Source organism: Alosa pseudoharengus, unplaced genomic scaffold (genome assembly GCF_046254945.1).
Source record: "Alosa pseudoharengus isolate Yale_2024_CS ecotype anadromous, Long Island Sound unplaced genomic scaffold, YU_APseudo_1.1 YU_APseudo_1.1_scf_22, whole genome shotgun sequence".
Taxonomy (NCBI): Eukaryota; Metazoa; Chordata; class Actinopteri; order Clupeiformes; family Clupeidae; genus Alosa; species Alosa pseudoharengus.
In genome coordinates this window covers 30,712,537-30,735,783 of record NW_027468680.1, presented here as the reverse complement: position 1 = coordinate 30,735,783, position 23,247 = coordinate 30,712,537, and the positions used below count along the sequence as shown (strand labels likewise).

At 39.2% G+C, this 23,247-nt stretch overlaps 2 long non-coding RNA genes across 4 annotated transcripts in view; one reads left to right on the top strand and one right to left on the bottom strand.

Annotated features, from left to right (window-relative positions):
* The window catches only part of LOC143139446 (uncharacterized), a 42,546-nt gene extending 22,794 nt beyond the window's left edge, over window positions 1-19,752 (top strand). For all 3 annotated transcript variants that reach the window (XR_012990411.1, XR_012990412.1, XR_012990410.1), the window contains 4 exons: window positions 18,310-18,426; window positions 18,576-18,675; window positions 18,900-18,975; window positions 19,094-19,752. This is a non-coding gene — a long non-coding RNA (uncharacterized LOC143139446). The remainder of the gene's footprint in view (window positions 1-18,309; window positions 18,427-18,575; window positions 18,676-18,899; window positions 18,976-19,093) is intronic.
* On the bottom strand, window positions 14,260-16,507 carry LOC143139445 (uncharacterized). The gene is made up of 4 exons (XR_012990409.1): window positions 16,278-16,507; window positions 15,547-15,577; window positions 14,908-15,026; window positions 14,260-14,562 (listed from the first exon to the last, which is right to left on the bottom strand). It is a non-coding gene; the product is annotated as an uncharacterized LOC143139445 (long non-coding RNA).
* Window positions 19,753-23,247: the final 3,495 nt, after the last annotated feature.

Here is a 23,247-nt window from a genome sequence, read left to right as displayed (position 1 = left end):
AAGTTGCAGTGTTTGGACAAAATTGCGAGGTCGCCCAGAATTCATGAGGATTTGCTGAATTTGCGTTAATTGTTGCGATCGCAACATCGTGAATTCCTGGAGGGACTGAATAAAGTCAGGGTTTAACAGTCAAAACGTATGTTTATCCGTGAAATTTGTTCACAATATGAAAGTGTAGACTGTATACTGTCGAATTATGCAAAAATGTGAAATTCGACATTTTAAACCGTACGTTTGTTTATCGTGGCTTTTCTGAAAGTAGTACTGTGCGCAAGACGACTGGTTTCGCCTTGGGTCACAAATGTTAAAACAAAAGTCTAAATAAAACACAGCGCTTTGCTGGAAGAAACTGAGAATGAAATAAATTGCTTAACAAGCAATGAAAGAAGGGTAACACTTTACTTGACAGTATCGACATAAGAGTGACATGACACTGTCATGAACACATGACACTGTCATGACACATGAACTCTAACCCTAATCCTAACCTCTAACCATAATCCTAACCCTAACTCTAACCCTAACCCTAACTTGTCATGACAAAAAACGAATGACACTTAATAATAGAAGTGTTGTGTCATAAACATCTATGACTTGTTTATGACACGTTCATGACCGTTTACTGTATTACTGTCTATAATTGTACATGATGACAATGAATCACTCTTTCGGACATGGAATAGTTAACGTGTTCATGATTTGAGCTAGCTAGCTAGCTAACATATGTAAGTGGTTAGCTATATGCTAACAAGTGGCTAAAAATTAACTCTCTAAACGCCAAAGTCGCAAAATTGCAAAAAAAAAACAATCCAAGTACAGTGCACATAATGTCATTGGTACGCTCCACTACTAGATGGCAGACATCCAGATCTTCAATTCGAGCCCAAAATCATGTCATCTTCCTATTCAAGTGTTCGAAGAAGTATCAAACGTGAGAAGTGTGTATATATATATATATGAGTAAATTGAAGCAGAAATTAATCTACAAACTATGTGTAATGAAGTCTTGGATCTGTTATTCGGTGATTCTGATCTGACTTTAGAAGATGACGATCGATCGACTATTGACATTGATCAGTCACGGTGCGTCTTAGCATGGCGGTGCGTCATTGGATTTGCACGACAATGTCCACTAAGCATACAGTGTTTTTGTCCGTAATGGACGTCGTAGAGGCAGCAGTGGTGGTCAGGTCATCACAACTAATTTTTGACCAGACAAGACTTTAGTGTTAGCTTAATATTTTGGACTGGCTTTGTAACACTTACCTTTCTTTGGGAATTTAAGGGTCAAACGTGGTTGTGTCACTTATTTTTGTATTGCAGACATTGCACACTGCTGTTCTTATCTTGTTAGCCTGGTCAGATACATCATCTTTGTATCCAAACTTGAGTATTTTGTATGTTATGTTGGTCGAGCAAGTCTCAAATCATACAGTTTGTGATTTGAGTCAAGTCATGTGACTTGAGTCCCCTCCCTTCTGTGTTCCAGTACTGAAGGTTAGAATGCTAAAACTGGCATAAATAATTTGTGTTACCTTATGGGGAGAGCAAATTAACCAGTGTCATCATGGAAATGACCCTTACAGAGATACTTGTTTGCCTCAGCTGTAATTATTGTTTACAGTCATGTTCCACAGACAGAAAGTAAAACAAACACTTAAGCCTACAGAAACAAACAGTCTTTTCTACAGTGTCTTTATGGAAAAGCATTGGGCTTCAATCAAAGTTTTGTGGCAAAATTGTTTTTCTTTGAAATTTGACTGGAGCATTCTGACATCCAAATAAGCTGCACACATTGCTTTCGAATTTGGACCATTTCGCCTTTTAGAATTTTACAACTGAAAACCAAAAACATCTAGCCTGGGAGAACCCAGGCATACCTGTTAGCAAATTTCAATTTGCTCTCTAGGTCAGTCTGGCAAGGAAGCCATTAATACTTATTTCCAATGTTCCAAAAACCCAGCCATCACCATCTCGTATCTGGCATGGGGCGGGTTTGATGACAGATAGAGCAGTGCATTCAACAAAACCAATGGCTGCCCTGATGGCGACAAGATTAAACAGATATGGACGTGTATTTTCTTTGGAATTCAGTATACAACTGCATTTAAAACCTTCGTTTTCAAGAAAGATTTGATTGCTGCACTTCTGAGACGATTTGATAAGAGTTTAAGGCACCAATTTATGTTTAAATTCACTGCTGCACAAATGTAGTAGACTAGTGGCATTGGGTAGATGTTGCAACACTAAAGAAATTGGCTGGATGGTAGGAAAGCATCAGGCAAGAGAAACACAGTTATCAATGCTGCCCATGAGGGACATCATTTGACACTTAAGTTGACAACAAAGATAATTTCAACTATTTGTTCTCTGTGGTTGTACATTGGCATGGAATGAAAGAACACAGTCGATTAGCTCGCCAAAGGCAACAGAAGCAACCTACCCACAACTAAGCAACAGGTTTGGAACTGACAAAACTCCAGAGTGAAATGATGCCAGATAATTAGCAACTGCAGTAAACATGCACTTATGAGCATTTAAAGATTACAGATTAAAGATTAGCTCCTGACAGATGTTTTAACTTAAGTGATACCTCACATGGATCATGCATGAATTATTGTAGTGTGTGCCTCTCAAGGGACACTGCAGATGTTCTCATATGCTAACTAAGCTCTAAGGTCATTTATGGATCACCGAAATCTGATATTGTCCCTTTTAGACACATCTCTCACAGTCACATATTAGGTGAATGTTGTCATAAATATCATCCATGGCATCCATGGTGTATATTGGGATACTATTGGTTCTACCTACCGGTCAAAAGTTTGTCGCTTAGAAATTGCAAAAGGGTTCTCCAATGTTTTCAGTTAGTCTTTTAAAATCACATCAGATTAGTAAACAGAATGTGGCTTGGAACATTGGATAAATGGTTACTGTTAATGGGCGATGTAGATATTGCATTAAAGATCAGCCAACAGTCAAGAACCCTTTTGTAAGCACATAATGTAATCTGAAAACTGCTGGCCAGATTATAAAAAAAACAATGCAACTGATCTCAGCTGGTATTCTGTCTATAATGGAGTGGAATGGAAATTTCTAAGTGACCCCAAACTTTTGACCGGTAGTGTATAACCTCAGACGTATGAAGAGTTACAGTATGCAATATAATTTTGATACATGCAAAGTGTTGTGAAGATATAGATGGATACTTTATTGATCCCCAAGGAGAAATTCAAATACATTGAACTCACCATCTACTTACTGTACTAGAAGCTGCTATACTATGTGCAAGGATGGGGGGTATAGAGTAGTACTTTATACCTTTACCTTGACCTTTACATTGTCAATAGTGGTTATGTCATCAAAATGTGATTAAACTAGATGTACCGCAGAGCGGTACAAAATATGACCGCCGCCCAGTCCAGCACATTTTTTCCACAAAAATAAATCACGCTGAAAGGCGTATGATTCTAACTGTCTCACTAAATTGCATTATCCACACTCAATTCTCACTGATATCTGCTAGACAACAAGTACCAAAACATGATTCATAGATTTCACATGTAAAATTCATTTTATACAACCCCACCTCCACTGGGTGAAAAGGCTCTGAATCAGGGGATATACTGACCGGATATTTTTTATGACATGCAGCATATCAGGAGCATCTTTGATCTTTGAGTTTTTAAGAATCAGTGAAAATATTGATTTATTTTGACTCCTGATATGCCAATGAGATATCAGGGGTATGTATACCCAAATCACAAGTCACACACACCATTTCTGGATATCTTTGGGTAGGTCTCCACCCTTGGATAGGCTATCATACAAGATCTGCCTAATTAACAGTCACGCCTGCCCTACGCCCAAAACGTACCATAAAACATCACTGATAGGCTATTTGCCGTTTGATTTCTATCTAATTTCGGGACATTCAAAAATAGACTATTTACAGTGTAAAGACTACCTTTTTCAGGCCAAGGCTAGCCTACTTACCTAATTATTTTGGTTATGGTTCAATTTCAATGATATCTTTGAGATTTTATAGTTGCTGTAGGCCTAGTGTGTAGGTCTAGCCTACTTTTTATGTATAATATGCATGAGATATGTTGGAATAAAGTCCACATTTTAAATGCTGTCTGCCAAAACGAATTCGGTTCAGCTGGAGTTGCCACATAACAACAATACAAAGTTAAATTTAACAGTAGCCTAAACAATTTTATTTGCATATTATTTAGATGCGCACTCAATCGCGCATCCATGCAGGCAAAACGTGATCAAATGTGGCGACGTTTACAATACGTGACAGCCTACAGTTAATGTGAATCGCGGACAATAACCAAAGAAAGGAATTTGCACCTCCATTCACCAATTAAAGGCTGTAGTAGGCCTAGTGTTTCTACATGTTGGCACAAAACGTCATTTCTGTCAGAAGCCAGTCTATAATGCATACAGGGGTAACATGAGGTGAGTCAGACAGAAAAGGGGCCTGTCTTAGTAGTCTATTCCTGAATCCTGTCCCTTTCAAACTACGTTAAAATTGTGTGATTAGCCGCCAGCATAATAAAATCTAAATTAAAAGACAAAATCTCAAACCTATGAGTCTAAGCCTTAGTTTAAAAAAATCTTCAGGTGTAAGTAATAAGTCAAAGAACCACATTCTGTGTAATATAGAGGTTATCATAAGATACTCTAGTTTGTAATTTCTTTTTAAAGTATACATTTTGAGTAGCCTAAACAATTTTAAAAGTTGGAGTAGGCCTATTAAGAAGAATAGCAATAATAAACAACAATTCAATCAATAGCCTAATGAAAATAAATAAATACTATGTGCTACAAACCATAACACATAAGAAAGGCTTATTAAACTTGTTAAAGTTGAGTAGCCTATCTATAATTTCATACTATTTTAACATTACAAGCTTCCTTGTGGGCCAAGTTGATTTAATTAAGAAACAAGGCTTCAAATGAAATTGACGTCAAACTATATGAGAACCAATAATGTTAATAATCAGAATAGTAGTAATAGCCCACTTGGCTACTATGTTTTGACACTTCTACAAAATCAGTTTGGTAGTCATTTTAATGTAACTAAAATGCAGGCCTTATTTACACGATTTCTTTCGATAAGCGCATGCGCACACACAGCATACCATCCCCAAAGATTCTAGAACAGAGCGCCCATCCCCCACCCCTGACTGACTTTTCAACAACTCCCTGCCACTGGTGGTGACTTCAACCGTCACTTTTCTGTCATGCATCTGACTGCAAGCTGTACAAACTCTGCCGTCATCATATCCAAGGTAAGAACTACATACTTTTGTATACCAATTGAAAACTGGAATTAATTACAGTGCATGAAAATGCACTGTACTGTTCTTCCTAGGCAACTTCTTCTTATTACAGTGCATGAAAATGCACTGTACTGTTCTTCCTAGGCAACTTCTTCTTCTTATTACAGTGCATGAAAATGCACTGTACTGTTCTTCCTAGGCAACTTATTATTATTATGACCGCTGCTAGCGAAGCTAGCGAAGCGGTCATATAGGGATTGTCAAAGTTTTTTTTTTAAAATTTGGTGGGTATGTAGCCCCACTAGACTTTTACGGAAAAATTTCGTTTGGTCCCCGGGGGCCACTCCCCCTCCGCGCTGGGCCCCCCGAAACCCAAAAAATGCAGTTTTTCCTAAATAACTACCTGAACCGTGGCACCGAGGATGAAGAAATTTTTATGGTATGTTGGTCTCAAGGTCCCACATCAACCTAGCCCATAATCACTCATTTGTGATTTGCACCCCCCCGGTAAAAAATGAAAATGCAATATAATTCTGCTTTAATCGCCCCTCTCTTCAGTTAAGACGTTCAGAACTGCACCAAATGTTATGTGTATGATTAACCTGACATTCTCTGGGGGTATGCCAAGTTTCGAAGAATTTCATCCATGGGGGGGTCTAAAAAATGAAGTTATGTGTACATTTAGTGACTGTACTGTACACTCATTGGCCTGTAGATGGTCGTGCACACATATACACACGCACACACACACACAGGCACGTATACCATCAGTATCGGCAATTGGAACGGCCGATACATAATTACAAATTCAGTAGGATTAAAGGAAAACCAAATATTCATCATAATAATTTGGCTGCATTTCCAGTATTGGCGTCCCGTAGTCGTTTGTCCACTAGATGGCGCATCGTTGCAGTGAGACGTAATTTTGTTGGAAGTTAATCTAAAGTGGGTTGGAAAGACACGCTTCCTACAAGGACAAGACAGTAGGCCTACAGTAGTTTACCGCAGAGAACGTCTAAGGGTAGGATGATTTCTGCATGACATGTAATTCCCATTTCCTCTTGAAGCCGAAATAAATCTGAGAATGTTTATCGGACATGCTTGTTTTTTACTGCAGGTAGGCTACGTTAATCCTATCAATAGCAGAACGTAGGTAAAATAATGTTACCATTAGCATGGTTGAGTGATGGAGGCCAATTTGATTATTGATGTATTTGTAGAAAACCATAAATGCGTTTATAGGCTACCAAGCAAATTGATAACAGCACTAATTGTATCTTTCGACTGTCATCTCATTTGCTTATGACCATATCCAAGGCTACTAACAGGAGCTAAGTGAGTTAGCCACAATATGTTCGCTACGTGATGGTTTTTAAATGGAAAATATATAGGCCTGAAAGATAACCTGTCTATGATGCATCCTAAACACCGGCCTGGGACATTTCTGCTCGAAGTCTCAAAAAGCAGTCAACGTTCATTCCCAAACACCCATATAGGCTACTTCAATCCTCTATTTTCAAAGGTGATTCAAGTAAGGAAGAGCATGGCTCAAAGTAAAGTAACTGAAACTACATAAATTCGCAATGTAGATTTATTAACGCACCCGTGATGATCTACATTTCCATTTAAACCAGATGTTTTAGAGCGCACGTTGAGATGTATTCAGGGCAGGGCTGTACCTTGTTGCACGTGCTACAAAAATCATTCTTTGCGATGAATGATTTAGTACCAACGTTACACCGGTCAGATACAGTTTTGCCTATGGCTATATCGTGAGACTGAGGCGCTTTTTGTTTGTTCGAAGTGCGTGTTTAGGGTGTGAGAGAGGAGTCGATGTGCTTTGATTCCAGCTTGGTAGTTGTAGTATATGCGATTAAAAAACACGTGTGTGTGAAGTATCCAAACAATGATAACGCTTTCATTATGGCTGCTTTAGCCACAGACCTTGAGCTACTGTACAGTGGGTTGTGTTCCATTTAGAAGTGTCCACTTCATTCGCCCTTTCGGTGATTCACACAGCTACTTGAAATGTATTACTACTGATATGCATAACTTTTCGCCAAGAGGTGGCAGCTTGATACTGTAAGGTGTAAGCCATTGGTTCCAAAGGAGATTTTATTTGGGTCGCCAGCATAGGCTAGTGACAATTTGTGTTGTGTAATAGGCCTAGCATAGGGCCTACCTTATGTTTGTTAACAGTCACGGTTTTGTCATAACTCCCTCTATGCATTTTTGCATTTACAATAGCTCTGAAACTATGGAATCAATTTTGTGTCAAAAAAATTAAAGAATAGCAAGCAAAAAAAATCAAATCAAAATACCAAATAGAAAAAATCTAACAATTTTTTTTAACTCAATTAAAAAATACAAGATTGCAATGAAATCATTTGGGTAACCGTTTAACATATTTGTCTTTGCCTCTTTCTCAGTTTTGTTTGCTGCTGTTTTCTTTGATTACGATTCCAGCTTTCTCGTTTGCGCTCCCTGACTTTTTGATTGCGGTTTTGACACAAACGTGTCGGGGGCATAGGTCAGGGGGTTGGGATTTCCTTGGGTGCATTCCCATTGGCTTATTTATGTTTGACGGACAGCTAAGCAAGTTTACGATTCAGTTTATTATTAACAATTGTAACTATTACTGATTGTACATTGTTGTTTACAGGAGCAAGTACGAACTGAGTTCTTACAAAGAATACAACAAAGATTCCTCTTAATGTTGAGAAATGAAGCAGTAGACCTCGGCTATCTATTAGATGTTGCCCAGCAGGAATGGAATGTTAGCTACTAGCTAGCCTACCGAGCGGGGCTCAAGGCGAGGCGGTGTGTCTTGACGTGAGCTAGCCGGTTACCGAGCGGGGCTCAAGGCAAGGCTGTTGTGATTGTGCTTGACTGGGACTAGAGGTTACCGAGCTGGGCTCAAGGTAAACCGCTCCGTGTTTGTGTTAGACAGAGGCTTGACTTGGCTGAGCTGGGCTCCAGGCGAGGCTACCGCAGTGTTTCCTCTAGGATTTTTTTAAGCAGTGGGGGCAGGCCTGTCCGAACAACCCCACCGCCCCCCCGTCCCACGGAACTGACAACTGACACTTCGCTGCAACACAAACAGTTATATGTATTCACCTCTATTCACACACAATGAGGCATTATTTTCAGTTGTGATTGAGCTGTATATTTGGAGAATCTACAACAGGTCTGCACAATGAATTTTGAAAGGCAACTGCGACTATTGTGCGTCTGCCCCATTTCTGATACCGTGGGGGAAGAAAATTAAACCGTGGGGGGCCGCCACTACCAAATCAACGTAGAGGAAACACTGCTACCGTGCTTGTGGACAGTAACGTTAGCCAGTCACCGAGCATGGCTCAAGATGAAGATTCCTCTTAACGGGCTGTTCAGACTACACTCTCGGATAAGTTGGATTGTACTGACGACCTACGTGTTATTTAACCTGGAGCTTGTTGTATTCTCGCCAGTGCGTGGATATCTCAATCGCAAAATTAAACAATATTTCTATCGGGCGCCTAGCATGGACTAGGCTGGGTGAAAATCAAAAGATTGAGCTTGGTCTGGCGAAAGCCAGACTAACCATGGACCTCATAGTTGCAAAATGCAAGGGAACATGAATCAGCATATTATTTGCACAAACAATAACGGACAGTAGCTCTTCAACTTTGCCCGTTAAAATGTGTATGAACAGTCTCGCAACGCATTTCATGAAGGCCCTTTTGGACATGTCAGTTATTTGCTCCACTGGGTAAAACGGCATTTTGTTTTAGACTACTGGTATTTCATTTGTGCATTGACAATAAAGCTGAATATCATATGAACTACATGACTAAACTTGAATGTAGAAGAAACATTCACAAAAATCCGTGACATGACCTCTCTTCTTGATAGCTGTTGAAAACTGCATGGAACTGACAGGGATTGTTTTGTTTAATAATAAATAAATGAATACATTATGCTGCTACCTTCTGCTTTTCCCAAATACAATGTAGCCTACAGGTGTACCTTTCATCAGTGTAGTTGTAATGGAAGGACTGTGATGAACTGCCCCAGGGCCGTAGTCACCATAGACATTGAGGGGGACGTGTCCCCCCCAATATTCAAATATGACCAAAATGTCCGGACATAGAAAAATAAAGAAAGAATAAAGCGCTATACTAGGCCTACAGGCAGGGTATCTGCACATTTTCCAAGAGCAAATTTAAAGACTTTTAAGACCTTTTCAAGACATCTAAATGGAAAAATTAAGACTATACCACGGCAAAAAGATACATGCGACTCCTTAAAACTGTTTCATGCAATAGTTTTTTTTCTACTAATTTTAACCCCCACCCCATGTTGGATGTCTACAGAAGTTACCAAATATATTTTGGCGAAAGAAGAATAATTGTGTGTGAATTATCTTCACAGCTATGAATGCCCAATTTTAGGGTCTGAGCTGCTTGCTTTTGAAGCTGGCTGTACATATTTGGTTGTGCTTACTGGCTGAGGCTGTTCTTCACCTGTCTGTATAGCCTAGGCTACTTGCCAAAGACATGTGCACTGGACTGGATTCCCTTCAATATTTTTTTCAAAGTTAGATTAAGCTATTTAAATATTTTAATAGGCCTACTTTATATAATTTACGATCATATATTGTCCCATGTGCAGCACAGCAAATTAAAGTTAATCCACTGCTTTACATTTTGCATAGCTTACCAGTTGTAGGCCTATCTAAACCAACCAAAGCTTGACTGAAACATTGTAAAACCATTGACTTGTTTTAAATTAATTAAGAGACAGATCCTCCTCGCATGATCCTGCAGAAAGCTGCTGGTTTCATCTCAAGCACGCACGTATTATGAACGCACGTTTTTTTTTTTATGTAGCCAGTCGCCGACATTCAAAAAATATGCGGTTATATTTCACAACTTTAGCGAAGTAGGCCTAGGCCTACTAGGAAACGCTGCCATCAAGCTGCTGACAGATATTACAGGTATTATAACTTAGACAGATATTTTCTTCCCTAGGCTAGGCCAGCAACACACGCTGGAAAGATGCAAACAGATCAACTTAACATGGACAGTATTTCCTCCTGATTAGCAATGCGCATAATTTGACCAGCAGTCTTCGCGTCCATTGTGAAACGATGCTGCGTCCAAGCAAAGATTCTAGATGGCCAGCGCAACTCCAAAAAGGAGGACAAATGAGCGTCCGGCTTGAGGCTCAACTCTTTCTCCTGCTCAATCTACCGCTCACGTAGGCTACCTGCGTATGTCTCAGGCCTCGGCTACACCACGAAAACGTCAGGCATATTTATACATACTGTATAATTACCGTTTTCACACCTTTAACCACACCCGTGAAAAACATCTTCACTCTGCAGCCACTACACTTCCTCCCGTAGCCTTATAGTCACTTATACAAATGCGTTTTAAATACACGAAACCGATGGAAACATTTTACTCGTTCTCTTGCACTCGCTCACTCGCTGGCGGTCCCATACGCAAATTTAATACCTCCCTTTTGAAAATTCAAGACATCCCAGACAATTTAAGACTTTTTTTAGGCCTTAAAAACCGAAAGTTGTATTTAAGACTTTTTAAGACTTTTTAAGGATCCGCGGGAACCCTGTACAGGAAACCAACACGTATCTGAAATGTAATCAAACGTAAGTAACGCACAAATTAGTGACCTATGGTTCCAGAGTAGCCTACACCCCTGAGTGGTTTGTCCTGGTGATTTTCCGTTTTTCGTTAGTGGCGTGCATCAAGAGATTCCATTTACTGCACCCTAGTGCGGTGAGTGAGGTAGGGCTGTCAACAATATCGCAAAAGCTACCGGTACACTTTTCACAAAACTTCTTGGAAAGGTGTAGCACAGGCTAAGGAAATCCCATACATGTTTGGAGCCAATCAGACTGAAAGGGAACATTTTCCATATTATAGCCTATTCTCGCAATGATAGCGAAAGTGAAACGTTTTATTTTAAATGATGAATTTGTGCAAGCCTGTGTCATTTCTTTCACGTCTTTCAACATAAATAGTGCATTCATATGCTAGTAGTAATGCCAGAAATTACCGTGTATAGGCCTCTTAGAAATGATAGTTGCATCTTGCATATTATTTAGATGCGCACTCAATCGCGCATCCATGCAGGCAAAACGTGATCAAATGTGGCGACGTTTACAATACGTGACAGCCTACAGTTAATGTGAATCGCGGACAATAACCAAAGAAAGGAATTTGCACCTCCATTCACCAATTAAAGGCTGTAGTAGGCCTAGTGTTTCTACATGTTGGCACAAAACGTCATTTCTGTCAGAAGCCAGTCTATAATGCATACAGGGGTAACATGAGGTGAGTCAGACAGAAGAGAGGCCTGTCTTAGTAGTCTATTCCTGAATCCTGTCCCTTTCAAACTACGTTAAAATTGTGTGATTAGCCGCCAGCATAATAAAATCTAAATTAAAAGACAAAATCTCAAACCTATGAGTCTAAGCCTTAGTTTAAAAAAATCTTCAGGTGTAAGTAATAAGTCAAAGAACCACATTCTGTGTAATATAGAGGTTATCATAAGATACTCTAGTTTGTAATTTCTTTTTAAAGTATACATTTTGAACACAAATGGAGTCACGGGTCCAGGGACGGACCAGTGAAGTTGCTTCTTCTCCACCCTTCTCTTTTCACAGGGGGGGGGTCCGTCAAAAGTTTGGAATAACCTAATTGACTGACCTAACTAACGACTTGTTTGTGATTTTTAATAATATTTTTGCATTGTAGGAAATGTATTGAAATTCTGTTTGGGGGTCCCTCAGACCCCACCACAGATTTGGTCCCCCCCAATGTTGACATCATGACTACGGCCTTGAACTGCCCTACTTGTGATTGTTTAGAGATTTTAAAGGTTTTATAACAATGCTACAAATGTTTTGGCCCAGAAACAAATCTATTCACCTTTGCAGCGCCAGTAGGCTACTTTGTGTGCCAAACAAGCATACACAAAAGTTTCAAGAGTGGGGAATGGAGTAGAAGATGGAGACAAATTCATTAATATGATTTATTTTCGCGGAATGGATGTACAGGACTGAGCGGCGGTCATATTTTGTACCGCTATGCGGTACATCTAGTTACAGTGCATGAAAATGCACTGTACTGTTCTTCCTAGGCAACTACTTCTTCTTATTATTACAGTGCATGAAAATGCACTGTACTGTTCTTCCTAGGCAACTTCTTCTTCTTATTATTATTCCGCTTACCACTTTTTCTAGACGCAATTTCTCTTGAACAGTTTAACTTAGAAACTTCATTCAAACTTTGTAACGTAGGTCTTCAAACAGATCGGGTTGCTATATCTTTTCAACTTTGAAACTTTTATACTTTTTAAACTATTAAAGAAAAACTTTTTAAAAATCCCCATAGACTTAACATTGCCGATTATGACATCATAATACGGCCATTAAGCAATTAGAATCCTATGGCAGGTGTTCAGGCCACCTGGATCTCAACTGCCAGTCTCAGGCTTTAAGCATACAAACTGCCCTATTAAGACTACACATCCTGTTAAACTGCTTCCTCTGCCAAAAACTGTTTCAAAATAAAAGTCCTCACTACAATATTTCACTGTTAAACAATTTAACCCTTTAAACTACTGAACTTTTTAACTGTTTAGCCATTGTAACTGTTACTTGTCATCAACTATGACTCCTACCTACTGTAGCTAGTTAGCATGGTTAGCATAGTTAGCATGCTAGCAAGTCAGAGACGGTTGATAAAGCGAGACGATTCACAGAAGGGTTCTTCCTGTTCCCCTATGACGTAGGGTTCACTAGCGCCACGCCTTTTTAGGAGACTAGCGAGAGATTCTTTACACTGTGGCCCTATGGAAGAAATCATTTTTTCTCGGATTATGCCCCAGCCCTTAATTATACAGCTCGAGATTGGGCATTTTAATGCATTTTCTGTAATTGACATGTGTTCCTTACATTCTGACATCGACATGGCGTTTTTCAGATGAACAGTTAATGAGAAAAACGACTTTGTTTGCCACTTGTCTGTCTGTTTCTGTAACCCACTGGCACGCGATCTACTAAGTAGCCGAAGGTTCTCTGGAATAAGTTACCGTTGCTTACCACTTCGATGTTGATCACTCAATCGCGAAAATGGATTGCGTTCAAATAGGCTGTATAGCAGACGGCCATACACATAAACTAGGGCAGTGGTTTCTCAACCTTTTTTCAGTGATGTACCCCCCTGTGAAATATTTTTTCAGCCAAGTAGCCTTCCCCCTAACCAGCGCAAAGCATTTTTGGTTGAGGAAAAAAAAGATTTAAAACAGAGCACTGTGCCATCAGTGTCTAATTTATTAAACTTTGGAACTAATAAACACATACAAAATTCAAACATTTGGATAGTAATCCATGACTACATTTATTGCAAATTATTTGTATATTTTAAAATCTCACGTACCCCCATTTGAGAACCACTGTACTATAGTATTGCATATTATTGTTTAACAAGTAGGTCATATCACATAATAATCTGGACAGCCAGGGGTGCGTTTCCCAAAACCATAGTTTGCATTGTAACCAACAAAGTAGCTAACTTAGTTAGCAACTATGGTTATGGGAAACGTGCCCCTGGTTAACAAGTTGCTAACTAGCACACCTAACCAGACGTCTGCTTTCTCAATTAGCCTTACCTCTGATGTTTGATAAAGTAGCGCCAATCGATGTATCCCACAGCGCCGCCACACGGCCATATCTTTAGGCCTACTACCCACGCAAATTACAATGGAAATACACCACTTATTTTTTCATTGACATAAGGCTAAAAATATGATGAACACTGGCATTTCTCTTTCAGATACCATATTATTGAACTAGTAGAAGAAAGAGGTAGCTTGTTAATATAAGGAGTGCCGACTTGTCCATCCGATCCAAACAAGTAAACCTGAGGAAAGGAGGGTATAAAGTGTGTGAGGCTAACTTTGAATGGTATGGTTTTATTTGAAATTCACATTTTCAACAAATCCCACAATTTAACACCTGCATACATAGCCACATTCTGCAGTCTACCCACAAGGAAAAGAATAGCACAACTGCCCTAAACCCCCTCCATCAACTGCCAGTAGATGTGTCCTGCATTGAGTGGTAGTTAAGCATTTACAAAACTAAATACTGTTATTGTCTTTGAATTAACTAACATCCTGAATGGAGTGTAGGAAAGCAGGATCTCTTCGTTTGGTTGGATGAAGGTTGAAGTCATATGGCCAGCATTTACAGCACCTAAAACAGAGACAACACCACGCAAAGTAAAAAAAAAAAAAAACATCATGAATTACAATTATGTTCTTATGTTCTTGAAATTAAGTTACTACACCTGCACATTGCTTTGCTTAATATGATCCTTCATACTATAAATGCTGTGATAACACAATAGGACTGAAGACTATGATACAGCTGGAGAGGCTGCCAAGTTAGGCAAATACTACAACTGACTTCTTTGAGGCCATGAACAGGCTTTTTGATGTCTTAAATTCACGGTATAAATGTCCATTCCAATCCCCTACTCCAGTTTTAGCATCAGTCAAATTGTGATTACAGCACTTGATTACAAACACAAACACTTACTTCTCAGGCGCATCTCTGACCCCAATCCATGGCGTCGTCCTATAGGACCACAAAGCAGACATCAGATCCACCATCTTACGGAGAGCCTTCAGTGGATTGAGTCTTGGACCTTCAGGTTGCTAGAGAACAATACATATAGTGCAGCAATCATTCTCAGTGTGTTAACTAATGTTGAATAATAGATATTTTTTTCCATACAGAGGGAAGTTTAAATCTAGTTACAGAGTTTCATAGTGACAGGCTGTTGGTCGAAACATGTTGGCCAATGCAGCCAAAAAGGCTTTTCCTTTGGAGTGCCTTTTGTAGAATTAGTTTCAACTTTATTTTGGTAGTGTTTCATGAAGTCTTCAGGTCTGATTGTTAGTAGCCTAAATGAAATTATATTTGATATGTTTAACTTTGAAAGTCTGTAACTTGTATAGGGCAATTCCACGCAAAACTGTCACATCCATAATGCCAACTAAATACCATGGCATTGTGTTGGTGTTATGGATGTTACAGTTTTGCGTGGAATTGCCCTATACATTTGAATGGCCACAAGAGCGGACAGTTACAGAACACAGTACATAGCATTGACTTATCCTCTGAATAACACAGGTTCAAGTTCATTCCTCCCTGTCATCGCGGGTTAATCCTCACCATCCATAGCGTCCTTCTGCTCGTCCAACAACTGGGGAGAGAATTAGCAAACATGACGTTCATTTTAGTGCTGCTTGATAAGGGTCTGTGCAAGACCATCCGAGAAAAACTACTCACAACTGATGTAACGTTATTCAACACAATCGTTGAGCGCCACCCTGACTACACATTTGCCATCAGAGACAAACTTAATACAAAAATATGTAATGTGCAGGATCGGGGCAGAGATCAGTAGAGAAAATCGTCGCGTCATCAAGGACAGACAGAGAACATGGCGTAAAACTAAATGTTTCACTAGCTGCTACGCTAGGCTGATAATAAAATTCAGTGCACCAACAACTGTGTACATACGGTAGCTACTCATTTTTTACTAGCAACTAAACACATTTCAAAACTGCTAAATCAATGTCGCTTGCAGTAGATCTGATCCACAAGCTATAGTGATGCCGATTTAGGTAGAGCAAATATCAGGTTCGTAAATTATCTTTGTAGCCTAACTACCAAATTAATCTGGTAGCTAGTGCCTCAGCTAGCTCTGCTATCGGTATCAGATGGTTAGCTAGCTAACGTCAACTAACGTTACTCCTCAATGAGCTAACATTTATGACGGCGACACGAGATAATAATAATGTTATTACCTAAACTCCGCAGACATTTTACTACATAGATAACTCGTTACACTGACACAGACTAATCACAAATACCTTGCCACATTTCAAACTGCCACTTACCTGGAAATCAGACCGCATCTTGCCACGACGATGTACCAAATTCAGTCACCCAGGCCAGCTCCAGTTGGTCACAGCAAGAGAGAGGCGCGAAAATGAAAAATATTTGACGTTTTCATCAACGAGGTAGCGTCAGCGCATTCTGACCACGCCTTTTTAGGAGGCAGGAACTGTGTACAATTCCATTCCATTGTAGAAGCCTGTGCTGCTTTATCTTTGTATATTAAGGATCTTTGATGTTAGTTAGCATTTTTAGCAAAATTACTAAAAATGATTAGCTAAGTTAGCTAAGTCACATGGTTAGCATAGTTAGCATGCTAGCATGTTAGCATGCTAGTTAGCATTTTAGCAAAACTGCTAAAAATGATTAGCTAAGTCACATGGTTAACATAGTTAGCATGTTAGCATGCTAGTTAGTATTTTTAGCAAAACTGCTAAAAATGATTAGTTAAGTTAGCTAAGTAACATGGTTAGTATAGTTAGCATGCTAACATGTTAGCATGCTAGTTAGCATTTTTAGCAAAACTGTTAAAATGATTAGCTAGGTTATCTAAGTAACATGGTTAGCATAGTTAGCATGTTAGTTAGCATAGTTAGCATAACTGCTAAAAATTATTAGCTAAGTTAGCTAAGTAACATGGTTAACATAGTTAGCATGTTAACATTGTTAGCATAGTTAACATGTTTAGCAAAACTGCTAGAAAATGTTAGTTAAGTTAGCTAAGTAACATGGTTAGCATGCTAGCATTGCTAGCACTGCTATAAAACATTAGCTAAGTAACATGGTTAACAGAATTATAAATCTTAGCATAACTGCTAGCAAACATTAGAGCCGTTCAAACTTTCAGTTATCGTCAAATATCTACCTATACACAGCCATTAAACTATTTGAATATCAACATTCATTAAACTGCTAGAAAACGTTAGCTAAGTAACATGGTTAGCAGGTTAGCATTGCTAGCACTGCTATAAAACATTAGCTAAGTAGCATGGTTAGCATAGTTAAAAATCTTAGCATAACTGCTAGCAAACATTAGAGCCATTCCAACTTTCAGTTATCGTCAAATATCTACCTATACACAGCCATTAAACTATTTGAATATCAACATTCATTCAACTTCCAGTCTGTCAACAACTTTTAAACTATTTACCTTCAACTTTTAAACGGTCTACTTTTAAACTATCAACTTTTATTAAGCTATGCAACCACCATGTCTATCCTAGCATCACCGTAGTAACCATCTCTGTATTATCTGTTTTAACTATACATGATATTTTACATCACAACTTTAGCATTTTCATGCACTGGTAATTCCTTGGAATTGCATTTCTAGTTAGAAAAATACTGTTTTTAGCATTAATGTTAACCAAAACCGTTTGTTAACCGTCATGTTAGAATCAGCTAACGTTTGCTAGCTAGCGAGCTAACATCGCTAACGTTAGCTGCTAGCTGTTAATGTTAACTTTTCCAATAACTAACTTTACCATAGTGTGGAATATCTGGAATTGTAGTAATATCCTATTCAACAATAACTCTGTCTGAGATTTCGTTATGGATGTAAAGTTTTAGTTTGAATGAAATGGCCAAGGCTATCAGGCACAAGTAGGTTAGAGGCTAGCTATCCTAGCTATAACTTCTCCTAGCACTACATCTATAGTGGCTGCTAATGACTATGCAGGCTAACGTGAACAGGGGGTTGACGTACCTCAATTTGATGCCGACAAGTGAAGGGATATTTAGTTTGTGAAGGTAACATATAGTGTTATATTTAGCCATCTTTACACCAGAAGACTTGACCAGATTTGGGTAAGATTATTGAAAGATTGTAGTCTTTTGAGTAAAGCTTGAAAGCCAAATCTTGGCAAAATGTTCATTTCATAGCCTTTATTTGGTTGTACCTGGCTTGTGCCAAGGCATGTGTTTATTTAAGATGCATGTGAGGGCATTAGTGCTTTAGTGATGGTCTTTTCATGTTATGTGTAAGCTTATTTTGCAATTTATTAATCTTAATTTCCCTCTGTTCTCTGATTGCAGGCAGTGAGTTGTAAGGACTGCTTCCCTGAGAACACTGGGTGCATTCTGGAATATTCTAAATGTGTGCCACTTCCATACAAAAGAAGTTTCAATCCCGCAAGAGAGTTCACTCACCAGGTAGAGACAGACAGACAGATAGACAGACACACACACACACACACGTAGAATAGCAAATAACATTATAATGTGTTTGCATGTATTTGTGTCTGTTGCTGTGTTGAGTTTATCCCCTTTTTTCATGTGTCTGTTTGTTGTTATGTCTGTAGTGGGCTCCATCAACAGACCAGGGCAAAGTCGGTCTGTCCTGCTACTACTACGTGCTACTTGACTATGTCTGGAAGCCATGGCTTCTGCCCTCAACATGCTGTAAGTGTTTGTGTGTTTTCAATGAGGGCTGTGTCACTGTGCACACTCTAATTTGTTTGACAAATCTGCAATGTAATGCATTAATACAGAAACTAATCATCATTTTTGAATTTTTAAGTTTAGCCATGTTTACCATTATGTTGGTGGTAATGTAAATAATGTGTTGAATATATGCCAAACTGAGCATAATCATAATTTAGTTAAATCTTATTTTCTATTTACAGAAACTGAAACCCTCACAAATAAACTGATATCAAGAATTAACATTGATGGTGATGGTGGCAAGGGTGCCTTCATAAGGTAATTATAATTTTTGTTTGAACACCTGATTGACTTACCAACTTATTTTTTAATGTTTGATTTTTTATCTTAATCCACAATAACATAATGTATAGCAATTGCTGTTTTATTTTTTTAGGTGCCATCCAGCAAGTCCCAGCCTGGAGCCAGAAGCAAGGCAAGGCAAGAGCTTCTGCAGACAGTGTTGCAATTAGGTATGATACTTTTGGAAATTGATCTTAATGCCTTAATTAAAAAAATGAGGAAAAATCCAACCTTTAAGGACAACAATTTTCTTTGTGAATGAATAATGTATCGTAAATAAATAAGTGTTCCTTAAAGGTTAGATTTTTCCTCATTTTTTTAAATTAAGGCATTAAGATCAGATGATTTTTAAATGTATGTGTATGCTAAGGTTATGTAAACTTATGAGCACAACTGTAATACATATCAAGGGCAAGGGCCCTAAATGTTTTAAAGGACATATCAAGGACAAGGGCCCTAAATGTTTTAAAGGACATTTCATGCCCAGACCATGGACTGTTTAAACCACTGTGGTCAAGCAGAAGTCTCTGTTCTCACTCGAGGCAGGTCATTGAGAGGGGGCGAGTCACTGCGTAAACCCCCTACTGGAAGCGAGAAAGCCATGTTGATTTGAATATTGATTGATAAATACAATAAAGGCCATGTAACACATTTTATTGCCTGTCGTATATGAATTTTCATGGTAAAGTAAAATAAGTCATTGGGATTTAGCAGGTGTAATTCAAAGTAAATAATGTAATTAAGTGTATGTAAAATTAATATGAAATATGATTTAAGTTAAAATTGCACAATAAGCTCAGTGTTGGTTATGTAGGACTATCTCACGTTTAAAACCATTACATAAATCACCATACATAAATCACAGGATTAATTTTAAAAATAAAGGCATAAAGCCTATGGAAAAGCAAATAAAGGCATACACATAAATGCCTGGAAATTAGCTGTGCCTGGCAGTATATGGGCAGTATATGCGTAGTCCCATGTTTGACATATCAGGGGATATATGGGAACAAGAACAAGAGGTGTCCGGGGTCATATAAGTAGCTAATACTTGAAATATGGATCATATCAGGTGAGAATATGAAGTCTGGATATCTTGCATGTCATCGCAGTCCCATTCAGGACTTTTGATATGCTCCTGATATGGCAATTGGCACTAAAATATCAGGAGCATATCAACCAATATATTTCCTGATATTACACATATCAGGTAGCCTGGCGAGCCAGACCCACATTATAATGTAGGGTCTGGGCACTCACCGTTCGCAGTGCTCAGTCCGAGGGTCGGGATAATCAGTTGTCTTTCAAATTCCCTCTGCACGCAATAGGACGCAATAGGATATTTGTTTTCAAGTAGCAGGGAATTCAAGCCAAACCGTTGCAACTCTGCCATCAATCATTATGTTAAGCCCAACAAACGACTATACACGATTTCAATGCCAGATTTAGTTTCGATTTCTAGAGCTCACAAGTCAACAGAGAGTTGCTAGACTAGCCCTGGCTGCCGCTAGGGGCGCGTCTAGATTTCTAGGCTACATATCAGGAAATATATCACTATGAATATTCCCTGATTCAGAGCCTTTTCACCCAGTGCTCCATCTTGCCTGTTCATAATTCTGAGAAATTCTTGAATTGTGTGCATGTACATGTTTATGTTATGTGTGTGTGTGTGTGTGTGTGTGTGTGCGTGCTTGTGTGTGTGCCTGCGTATGTGCCTGTGCATGCAAGCGTACATATGTCTACTGTGTGAGTATGTGTCATACGTATGATTACTGTGAATGTATGTGTGTGTGTATATCTGTTTGTGCACATGTGTGCACATGAAATGGGTTAACATGACCCCTGGAGGCAAACATACGGAAAAAAATCGTCATCCTAGTCCCTACAGTTCTCAAGATATTCACAGAGAACTGTGTCTGCCCTATCCTCCTTTCGGGGGGTCCAGTCCAGCGGGGGGGCTACAGATCAAAACGAAAAATGACGGTTCCATGCTATCCATGTGGGGTTACATGCCCACCAAGTTTTGTGTACCCCAGTCTTTCAGTGTCCCGGGAATCCTTGTTGGTGTACGTCACTAAATGTACACATACATTATTTTATTGTAAGGCCCCCCATGAACGAAAGTACACAAAACTTGGCATGCATTCGGAGGGTGTCATAATGATCCTACACTTTTAATTTCGTGCAGTTTTGACCTTGTCAGCCAGAGATATTGTGATGAAAACACCTAATTTTTTGCTTTTTAATTTTTAACTAGGTGGCGCTATACATGAAATAAGTGGTAATGGGATGGGTTGACATGCCCCGTTAAGACCAACATACATAAAAAAGGTGGACCTCCTAGGCCCTACGGTTCTCGAGATATTCACAGAAAACTGTCTCCGGCCACCTACAGGCCAGTTGGTGTATATTAACATAAATGAATTTATTGTGTGGCCCCCCATGAACGGAATTCCACAAAACTTGGCGTGCATACAGAGGGTGTCATAATGATCCTACACTTACAATTTCGTGCAGTTTTGACTATGTTAGGTCACAGATACCTGCGATTACAACACCTCATTTTTACTTTTTTGTGTTTAACTAGGTGGCACTATACATGAAATGAGTGGTTATGTAATGGGTTGACATGGCCCCTTGAGATCAACATACAAAAAAAATGATCCTCCTAAACCCTACGGTTCTCGAGATTTTCACAGAAAACTGTGTCTGCCCTACCCTCCTTTCGGGGGTCCAGTTCAGCGGGGGGGGGGGGGGGGGGGGGGGGGGGGGGCTACAGATCAAAACGAAAAACGATGGACATCAGGACAGGTATGCGATGTGCAATGCTAGTTGTTTGTCTTCACGCTTATTTTGTCTTATATAGAGTGTCACAGTGCAACGAATAGCCTATGCTTTGGCAAGTAGGCCTAGTTGATCTAGTGTAGGCTATACATTATTCTGTGCAATAGTATCTGTGCGGGATTAGAACTATTGGTTTATTATATATTAATATGATACAAGTTATTAGGGGGGGGGGGGGGGGGGGGGGGGGGGGGGGGGCTACAGATCAAAACGAAAAACGATGGTTCCATGCTATCCATGTGGGGTTACATGGCCACCAAGTTTCGTGTACCCCGGTCTTTCAGTGTCCCGGGAATCGTTGACGGAAATTTGGGCTGCGCGGCGGACATAATAACATGTACAAATTGTATCATTACATGTCAGGTTATTGAACTGCGTTTTCTTATTAAATCTTATTACGTAATACATTTCAGGTGTAGGCTGCACTGTGGTGTGGATAGTCCCTACACGTTCACCATATTTCTGTGGGGTCGCAGTTAAATTAAACCCGTCTGTTTTAATAAAGGCTGATCTTAACCCAACTATAGTCTATCCATTGATTAGTTTAGCGATTGAAAGAGAGTTAGAACTAAATCTTACTCCCAACAGTATTCTAATTGATTGATTGATTCGTTTCCACTTCTGTTAACTCATTCAAGAGTGTGGTCATACACTTTGCTGCAATCAAATCCTGTGATTGTTTTAAATATTCACAATATGCCTCCGTTTTAATGTTTGTTCCTTTAGCCGATCCTCCGCATTGTGTCATTTTTGCATCTTAGCTAAAACACTAGTCTATCCATACTGAAAACCATCGCTGCTCAGAAGTCTTTGACGTTTTGGGAAGGCTACCTGTTTTAGCTTCAAGGACATCACACACTTAATATGTACTGGAAGACTTCAGAGACGATTCATCCACTTTCTATCTCTTACCTCCCGCGCGTAATTTGGAGCGTAAACTGGCTTTATTTCATTGGGTTTATTATATATTTGGGAAAAATGCTGCTAGACAGATTGTTAATATCAATTACATTTTAATATACCGAAATAAATAGTTTGTTATTAAATATTATCTCATCCATGAAGAAGTTTGAATGTATCACCACTGATCATTGAGTGCATGTAACTCTCCAACGAAGATGATCATCGTCTATTGTGCACCCTTTCGTAGGCTACATCACGGTCACATAAACTTTCTCTTTACAATAGTGTATTTTCGCTATCAAGTAAAGCGAATATGTTTGCCCTAAGTGTTTTCCGCACCCCTCCGAATAGTCTCCCTGTTCTTGTGGCAATCACCAGCGCCGTCTAGTGATTTTCCTATGCGCTTGGAGAAAATAAAGCACCTGCTCCTAGACAGCAACAAAGCAGGACAATACAAAGCAGAATAACGACAACTAACCTATGCTAAAGGCTAAACATTCA